Below are 9,475 nucleotides of genomic sequence, written 5' to 3'. Positions count from 1 at the left end.
GGGGGCAGAGCAGCATAAAGACAATGCGTTAAAAAAGAAACAAGGATTCAGAAGTGGAATTTTCAGGAACTATAAGAAAAACTCTGAAATCATCTAACCCATCACACAGACACGCCAAACCCCCCGGGGGGGCAGGGAGGCCCCAGTGGTATTTGAACCACCCACAACCCTGAGGTAAAAATGTGCCCAGAGGGACAACAGTTGGCAAGTGACGAGCTAGGGTCCCAGGGCATTCTCAGATCCATCAAAGTAAAGACATTTTCAGTGTCCCTTGTCTTCACTACTTCACAATATTACCTTCCGGTTTTATCATCGCGGTGCAATAATTCAGCTACGCCCATTGCTCTTGCACGATTATTAATTAAGAGTCTGTTATTTGTGTAAGGGATTCAAGGTTGGGTTTCAGTGTTCAGATGCTGACATTCCTCTCTTCTCCCTCTGGGATCTCGCACCAGAGGAGCTGTGCTCACCAGGGAGAACCAACTGGGAAATCAGGTACTGCTGTGTGAATCCGGGTGACCAAGGTTTTGCCTGGAACGTGCCCAGTTTGTATCTATTTTCCCAGGGTCAGTAGGAAACCTCCCTTTCTCTTTCAAAATGCCTGATTTGGGTGATGCATTCTATAGGGGCTCAGCTGAGCTCTGGTCGAGGGGAGGGGGGCGGCAGTTCAGATTAGCAAACCTACATGGACACCTGTTCCTCACCTCTCCACCCCCCGATCTCAGACACCTGGATCTGCAGCCTTCATCCTGGGGGGGAGAGTGGACCAGAAAGAGAGGCCAGCCTTCGCCTTGTCAGATGTGAGTCCTGCCTGGGGCAGAAAGTGAAAGAGGGTGGGTGGGCCTACCCTGGGAGAAAACATGTGTTGCTCTGTTGCACTTACCACGTGGGGATGGGAAGGGCAAGGAGAAAGTCACCGACGTGCCCTCACCTCTGATGGCAAACTGTCTTTCCGGCAGTAAAGTTATTAGTTGTGCCAATCAGATTTCCTAACGCTCAAGGATGAACAGAAAAAGCCAGTGTATGAAGGAAGAGAGGGACGCAGGCCCGGAGTGAGGGCCCGGTTCTGGGAGGGAGATGCCTGGCTCCTCCTGGGGTGGCCCCAGAGGTACTGACATGGACTCTGGCCTTGGCAGACCAATTTCGTGGTTTCTGCAAAACTAGATTTGGGCTTCCCAGGCTTCCTGAGTGGGCGATGCCTTGCAGTAACGGTCCCCGGTCTTTGATTCGAAGGTGTTTGTTTTTCTTGGAATCCAGGGCGCCCCCGCCTCTGCCCCCACCCTGTGATGCAGGAGACCCCAGCAGGACTAGCAGTGCGGTGTGGTTATGAGCTCCCGAGGAGACCCGGGCAAGTCCCATCCTCTCTCTCTGCCTGGTTTTCTGTAGCTGGACAGAGGCTGACTTCCACACGCGCTACCTGGGGTGGGACACAGGTAGAATGGGGCGCAGTGGCCCATCCAATGTCCCCGACCTGTGAAAAATCTGAGGAGAGAGGATGATTATAAGGACTGTGGAATGGGGTGACTGTTGCTGAATGCCACAGGCTGAGGGCAAGTCATCATCAGTTCAAAACGTGAAAGCCAGAGGGCCTCCTCCCCTGTGGCCAAAGGGTGGAGGGAGCCAGGGGGGAAGCTGAGGACCTCACTGTACGAGCAGCAGGACTTCAGCCTAGAGAGACTCGGGATGGGATTCTGCAGGCAGATAGATGCGCTGCCAAGACTTGACCTGTGATTCTCCTGAAAGCCCGGTGCCTGCAAGAGTGGGTCACCACCCCCTCGTTAGAGGATGCTCCTCCCCCTCATGAGGGGGTGCAGAGCCTCCCAGGAGACAGAGACCTTAGGAGGAAGGGCTTGCCCTCCTTCCAATCTGTCCCACCTGCCCTCCGGCCACCAGACCTACAAGGAGGGTCAAGAGTCAGCTTAGCTTGAATGTTAGCAGAGCTGCTTTGTTTGCGCTGGGCAGTGAGGAGAGGGATTGTGTGTTGGGGAGCTACAGGTCTCTGCTGAGACACACGCCAATCTGGAAGATTGTGCCTGGAAGGAGATCCTCATGGTGCTGGATCAAGACTGTCAGAATATAAGCCCAAGAAGGAAGAGTTTTGTCAATGTGAGCACAGGATATAATACCCAGAGAAGGTCCTCGGGGCTTGAACTGATACCCTGCCAAGATGACTCTTGGAAGCTTGGAAAAAGCAATGCCCACATTAAGTGAAACTGACATGCCAAAACTGCTGTGGAAGATTCTAGAGAAATGGATCAAAGGAAGTGAGCAGCTAGAATGGATCTGATATATGAGACCTTACCCCACTCCCCCCCGTCCCCAGCTGATTATGTTCCTTGGGAAGGCGTGCAGATCACTCCCTTTACCAACGCAGTAAGAAATGCTCTGGCAGAGGCACCGGAATTGACGCTTAGTGCTGGCTGTCCACAGGAGGCAGGGGAGAGATGTAAGAGGTACCATTACAGAACTGGGCTCCCTAGTAACAGTGGGGATGATGGGATCTGGGGATGACAGAGGTCAGGTAATAGCACTCAGCCATCAGAATCAAGGTGGGAGTGATTACCATCATGGATGATGAATTTGGAAGGGCAACCAGGAGTGCCTGACTATGGATATGCATAGTGAGGATAATACTCCTATGCATAATGAAGATGTATGGGCAGCTAACGAGGGTATTGCTTCATATATATATATATAATCAGAAGTGACCATGGATGAGCAGAAGGCCAAGGTCAGCCACTTCACATACAGTCACGATCCCTTGCTCAGCTTCCAGACTGGAGCCAGTTCTTAGACTCAGAACCCATCCGGGGATCAGGCATAAACAGGGCCAGAGGGCACAAAGGAGCCTCATGCGCAGGTGGCACAGACCTCAAGCTCCTCATCTCTGCTGTGCTGTGTCTCAGCTGACAGAAGAGGAAAGGCCTGAGTCTGGATCACGCGTGGGCTTGCTCGGAGTGTGGGGGCTGTTGCACTGCAGCCCCACGGAGGGGTGAAAGACACCAGCGGAAGATCTTCCTGATGGGCGGGGCTTGTGCAGAGTGGGCGGGTCCTCCACCACATGTGGACCGAGAACACACACAGGTGTGTGAGCTGTGCCAACTGGCATCGCTGGTTGATCGGGTGTCTGCGAGGAGCAGGATTGGAAGATCGGGGACGAGGAGGTCCAGGGAGGAGGCATATGATGGGCCTATGGGTGTAGGCACCATTGTGAGGATTTCTGTGCCACACGTTCATGCCCATCAGAGAACATCTGCCACAGGAGAGGCACCAATAATTAAGGTGGCAGAATGGCTCAGCCAGGAGATGTCCTTTAGTCCCTGTCCCCAACCACCCAGGGTTTGCACCGTGGGCTCATGAACACATAGCCACATGGCAGAAATGGGGTCTGTGTGGGCCGATAGCATGGCCTTCCGCTTCCCAAAGCTCATCCAGCACTTGCCGCGGCAGAGGTCTACCTGCCAGCAACAGGCGCCAACTGAGACCCCAAGGCGGTACTAGCCCTGAGGAAGGTCAGGCAGCCACCTGGGGGAAGTTAATTACCCTCCAGGGGGCAGTGACCCACCCCATCCAGGATGGACGTCTCAGCAAGCACCCCGGCTACACACAGCCCTTGACAATGTCCATCACAGGAAACCCAGAAAGGTTCTAACTCAGTTCCAAGGATTCACTTCAGGGGTATCTAGGGGACAAGAAATCAAGGAAGTGGAGAATTGAGATCCCAGGGGATCTTAGTACTGATTCCAGACCCTCCTGAAAGATACAAACTCTGGGGCGCCTGGGTGTCTCATTCATTAAGCGTCTGCCTTTGGCTCAGGTCATAATCCCAGGGTCCTGGAATCGAGCCCTGCATCGGGCTCCCTGCTCAGCCGTGAGTCGGCTTCTCCCTCTCCCTCTGCCCTTCCCCCCTGCTCATGCTCTCTCTCTCTCTCTCTCTCACCCTCTCTATAAAATAAATAAATAAAATTCTCAAAAAAAAAAAAGTGCTCAATGCCTACCCATGCATACGTATATACAGTGTTTGTAAAGTTACAGCACTGAAACTTGGCTGGACAGGACTGACACTGACTTTGGGGTGGTGGTTACCTCCAGGCCGGAAGGGACAGAAAGGGGTGTGTTGTGTACTTCTTATTTCCTAAATATAAATAACATCTGCAGCAAAGGTGGCACTATCTTAACTTCTGGGAAACCTGAGTAGCTGGTACATCATTTTCTGTATGTTGGAAATATTTTGTGATTTAAAATGTGTTTTTAAAAATATATCAAAACTCGCAGATGGATATTATGAAAATAGGGAGTCTTTCTGGTGGATGGGTAGAGCAGGGCCCTTAATGAGGATTTCTTTCTCTATTCAACAGCTGTTGGTGGCTTGCTCACAGCATCTAGGGCTGTCTTTCTTTAATGCAAATCTGACCACATTAATTCCCTGCTTAACAACCTTCCATGGCTCCCGACTGTCCTCAGGATAAGCTGATGCAGCCCTCGACGATGGCCCCCTGACCTCAGGAATGTCCCCTCTCACCACGATGCACACACACTGCGTGCTCCCCAAAGGCTGGCGCTCCCTGAGTGCGCTCTGGCTTGCCTCTGAGACCTGCTTGTGCTTCTCTCACCAGTCGGTCTCACCACCATTACCCAAGTCTTTCTCTTCATTCTTCAGCTTAGACATCCCCTCCTCCAGGATTTCCCCTATCACACAGGATTGTCCCCTGGGGAACCCTGCCTGGGAAGCCTCCCTGAGCTCAAGCCCTCTAAACTTAATGCCCAGGCTCCGGTCACCTCACCAGCTGCTCCCCTCTCCCGACTAGGGAGCTGGCCTAGACCCTGGTGTGTGTGTGTGTGTGTGTGTGTGTGTGTGTGTGTGTGTATGTGTGTGTATGGAGGCAGATGGTTGTTGGTTTTTTGGTGTGGAGGGTTTTTTTTGAGATGAAATTTACATAATATAAAATTAACCATTTTTAAATGAACAACTCAGTGGCATTTAGTACATTCACAACGTTGTTCACCATCACCTCTATCTAGTTCCAGAACGTTTTCAAAACCCCAAAATAAAACCTGTACCCATTACGCATTCACTCTACCCACCCCCCACCCCACCCCACCCCCGGCAACCATGGTCTGGTTTTTGTCTCTGCAGATTTGCCTGTCCTGGACATTTCATATAAATGGAATCATATCAGAGGTGGGGCCTTTCGCGACTGGCTTTTCTCACTCAGCACGATGTTCTCGAGGTTCACCCACCTTGTAACCTAGCGAAAGTCAGAGCTTCGTTCCTTTCTATAGCCAAGTGATAGTCTGTTGTCGGGATATGCCATTTTGCTATCCATTCATCCACCGACGGAGGCAGATGGAGTTTTGGGGGGTCAAAAACTGTCTCTGCCATTTCTTTAAGTGGCCTCCCAGCATTTGCGCGTCCCACGATGTCATCTAGAGGTCCAGCTACGCTTGGAAAAAACAGAGCTTGCAACCTGGGGCCCAACTGATGGCCAGGACAATCCTCGGGATCTGAGCAGCATTCTCCAGCCCCTCCCTGCCAGGGTCCGCCTTCCTGGCTCTCATTCTCAGTCCCCTGCCAGGGACCCCCTACAACCTGGCCCAACCCTTTGGGCACAGACCCAGGTCTTTGGGGAGAGAGACCAAAGGGGAAAGGCTTTTTCTTTCTTCTTTCCTTGCGAGGGGAAGACATAATTGCTATCTCCATGGAAGGCGGCCCAGCCTCCAAGCCACAAAAGCAACCCGCAGCTGGGCCCACAGTCCAGTCACCAGCCTCTCTTCCCCAAGGTAGGCGCTCTGTGGGGGCAGGGATTGCCCCACCCAAGGCTGGCCAGGGGGTCAGCCGTGTCCACATCCATTCTGTCAACCATGTCTCGTCCCCACAGCAGGTGGCACCCAGGTGTGGCCCTGCACTGGCTTCCGCGGGCCCCCAGCACCCCCCAGCACATTACGATTTCCACACTCCTGCTCTGCTCAATTCGGAGGAACGGAATAGGAAGGTCACCTTGTGGGTGGGGGCCCTTGCCCACCCCACCCCGCCCTTCCTTGGGGCCTCTCCCTTCATGTGCCCCCCCCCCCACACACACACTGCTTTTCACACAGGCCTCCCTCCCTGCACCAGGTTTGGCATCACCTTTTCCCAGCTGGGGGCTGGGAAGGGAAGAATGTGCCCATATTATTAAGATAAAAGGTTGTTGACTGCTCTTCTTCTTCAAGAGGGAGGAGGCACTGGAAGGAACTGGAAATCAGAGCTCTGCAGCTCAGGTCCTGATTCCAGCCGCAAGCCCTCATTGTGAAGTGAGCTCATTAACGGAGATCCCAGGAAAATCGGGCCAGCCCCTGGGAAGGGCTGGGCTGCCCCCCTCTAGGGGGAGGGGCTCGGTCCCCCTGCAGGCCCCTGACAAGCCCCTTCACCCATCCATCTCTTCCCTCCCCCAGACAACCAGGACCACACTTAGCAGCCCCCAAGGGCATCGGGCATTAGCTAATTAATGTGTTCACCAGCCAGAGATTTTCCACTCAGCAGTCTCTACAGCCCAGGGGGGATGTTTCTACAGAGACCCACTCAGAGCAGCTCACTTTTTAAATAAGAGCAGGAAATCGTCTGCCCTTCGGGGGTGGAGCTATGCCTGGAAAAAATAACCAGCACCATAGAATTAGGGGTCCTTTCGTACTACCATGTTCTGAAATGGTACCTTTGGAGGAGGACTTGTGTCTCTGTGACTTAATTTCCCAAAATGCACCCAGCAGGACCCCACAGAGCTCTTTATCCCCCTCCGGAATGGAGTCCCAAGATGCTGATCTTCACCTTCCTGGAGGCAGAGGGTAGCCAATCCCAGTGAGAGCCTGAGGACCTGGTAGCTGGCATACTCACCCCTGTACTGCCTGAGCTCTTGGGCCAACTTCTCTGAAGACAATGTCCCTACATTACCGGGAGGATGGAGGCTCAAAGATGGCCAGCAACTTGCCCAGGGTCTTGCAGCTGCTCCAAGTGAGAATCTGCCCCGTCCCCCCACCTACAGAGCCAACTGGTCCAGCTTGCAGGTGTCAGCCGTAGCCCCCAGCCACCTTTGGTTTGGGCATAAAAACTCATCTGCATTTTCACTAACTTTGTGTCTCATCTGGAAGCCTGGGATTTGCGCTTGTGTCTTTTTCTTTCAGCAGGTGGATCCCCGTGCGAAGCCCCTCTGGGCACATGGACCAAATATACCTGCTCAGAACTGAGCCTCTACTTCCCAGCCCCTTCCTTAGATCTGGAGATCCATTAAAAAAAAAAAAAAAGTGCATGGCTATAGGGCTATAGGGTATAAGAACAGGGGCTTAGGGATTTCCGTAATGGAGGGCACGGGTCCTGATGCGACGGAGATGCTTCGGGCTCCTAGGCGAGCAGGATCACTCTGGCCTCAGCCCTGCCCGGCCTGTTATCCCATGCTGGGTGTGGCTCTGAGCCAGCAGCCCAGGGCTGAGGGCTCGGAGAGATGCCTGGACAGGGCTTCTATCCCTACCAGGCTGCCATCAGCATGTCCCACCAGCGCACTGCTAGGGCAGAAGCCATGGACGCCAGCACACAGGAGGGAAGACACTGGGACGCAGAGCCCCCTGCCCTCCACCCCAGCCCCCTGCACCCATTCTCCAGATGGAGCCCAAATAACCCGCCCCATGTCACCTAGCCGAGGCTGAAGAGCAGGGGCTTGAAGCCCCCTGGGAAAATGGGAGGAAGGAGGCCAGATTCCTTCAACCTCAGGCAAATGTCCTATAAGACAGATCCTAAAATAAGGACTGGTGGCCTGGGTGTCTGGAGTGGCAGTTATCCCGATGGCCCCAAATCCAGTGCCTCGTGCAGGGCTATACTTCTCAGGTCTTCTGTAAGTGGTTGGTGGTAGACGGTCAGAAGGAAAGAGGCTGTGATCACTTGTGGCCGGGACACCTGTCCCCACAGGCTTCAGATGAAGCTCCATTGTCCATCTTTTTCTTTCCAGATTCCGCAGCCCCCGGGGCAGCCCTCCACCTGAAGAGAAACTGAGACATGGATGAGTCAGGACATTCCTTCCTTGCCCACTCACCCAGCCTGCCTGGGATCAGAATCAGCCAACACCCATTCTGAACAGACTGGTTACACCACCCAGCACCACCCTCCCGCTGATTCCCACCCAGCTCTGCCTTTGAGGGTGCCACCTGCCCGCCCTGCTGCTCCTCAGGGGCCCACACTCTCTCCACGGTTTCACGGTCCACTTCAACCCTCCCACAGAAGCTCAGCTCAGATGATCCTGGCCCCTGGGGAGCATCTCCAGTTCTCAGGAGTCAGGTAAGGGAGTTCTGGTTTCTACTCCATTTATTTCCAAAAGGACCAAAGTCGGCTCTCTACAATAATTACAGAACCTGGACTGGATCGCCTGAGGGAAGAAAAGAACCAAGTGGAGATCTTGGAGGATCCGAGGTTTATTTAACACGGGCGGGCTTGGAGGAGAGTGATCTCCAAAGGTCTGAGCCCCAAGCACAACCAAAGGGGGCAATTTATACACTTCTACTTCTGCATACTTGGCACTGTTGGCGCATGCGCGAAGCGGGGCAGGGAGAAGGACCCGGATTGGTGCGCAGGAAGCAGAGCAGAGAGAAGAACCCAGAAGAGCCCCGGGGCCGGGAATGGGACTCTCCTGCTGGCTCCGTCAGCCATCTTAGGACAAAGATTTTCCTTATCGTTCTCCCCTTTGATGCCCCTTGTGGAAAGCTAAACACCTAGTTTAGAGGGCATCATCTTCATCTTCTCTGGGGCAAGAGTGAGTAAGGAGTAACTGGAGTCTGATTTTAGCAATTTGAGCAGTGATAAACCTAGTAAGGGCATTAAGAATACAAGGACCAAATGCTACTATGAGGAGAAGCAATAGGAGGGGACCAATGAGGGTAGCGAACCAAGGCAACCATTGTGAGAGGGACCCACCAAGTTGTCCGCTGGAGAGATTCCCACTGGCGATGTACTCATTCCTGTAATTGGGTCAGAGTTTCTTGGACCACCCCCGACTCATTAGCATAGAAACAACGTTCCTCCTGTAAGAAGAGGCACAGCCCCCCGCCCCCCCCGCGCGGCCATAAGTCGAACCCGTGCCTGTTTTGGAGGACCACTGAGGCCAGTGAATTGAGTTGGTGCTGCAGGGCCACGGCCAACTGAGTGAGGGTGGAAAAGTCCACCGTGAGTTGTTGAGTTAACCCCTGGTACTAAACCTGGGACATCCCGACGCCAGTGGTGCCGAGGGCAACACCTGATGTGGCCAGCAGGCTCACGATAAGAGGGATGGCCGTGGGGGAGCGTTGGGGGCATCTAGGAGGTCTCCATATGAGTGGGGCATTGCTCCCAGGGAAGACTGAAAGATCGGGTAAGAGACTGACAAGCGTGCATGATTGATTGCGCAGGGTGATGCAGATGTATACACCTTGATCACAAGCCAGAAATGCGTTGTTAGGTGCACAGACCAGACTGTGGCCC

The sequence above is a fragment of the Zalophus californianus genome, chromosome 1 (genome assembly GCF_009762305.2).
Source record: "Zalophus californianus isolate mZalCal1 chromosome 1, mZalCal1.pri.v2, whole genome shotgun sequence".
In the NCBI taxonomy this organism is placed as follows: domain Eukaryota; kingdom Metazoa; phylum Chordata; class Mammalia; order Carnivora; family Otariidae; genus Zalophus; species Zalophus californianus.
This window is presented reverse-complemented; position numbering follows the sequence as displayed.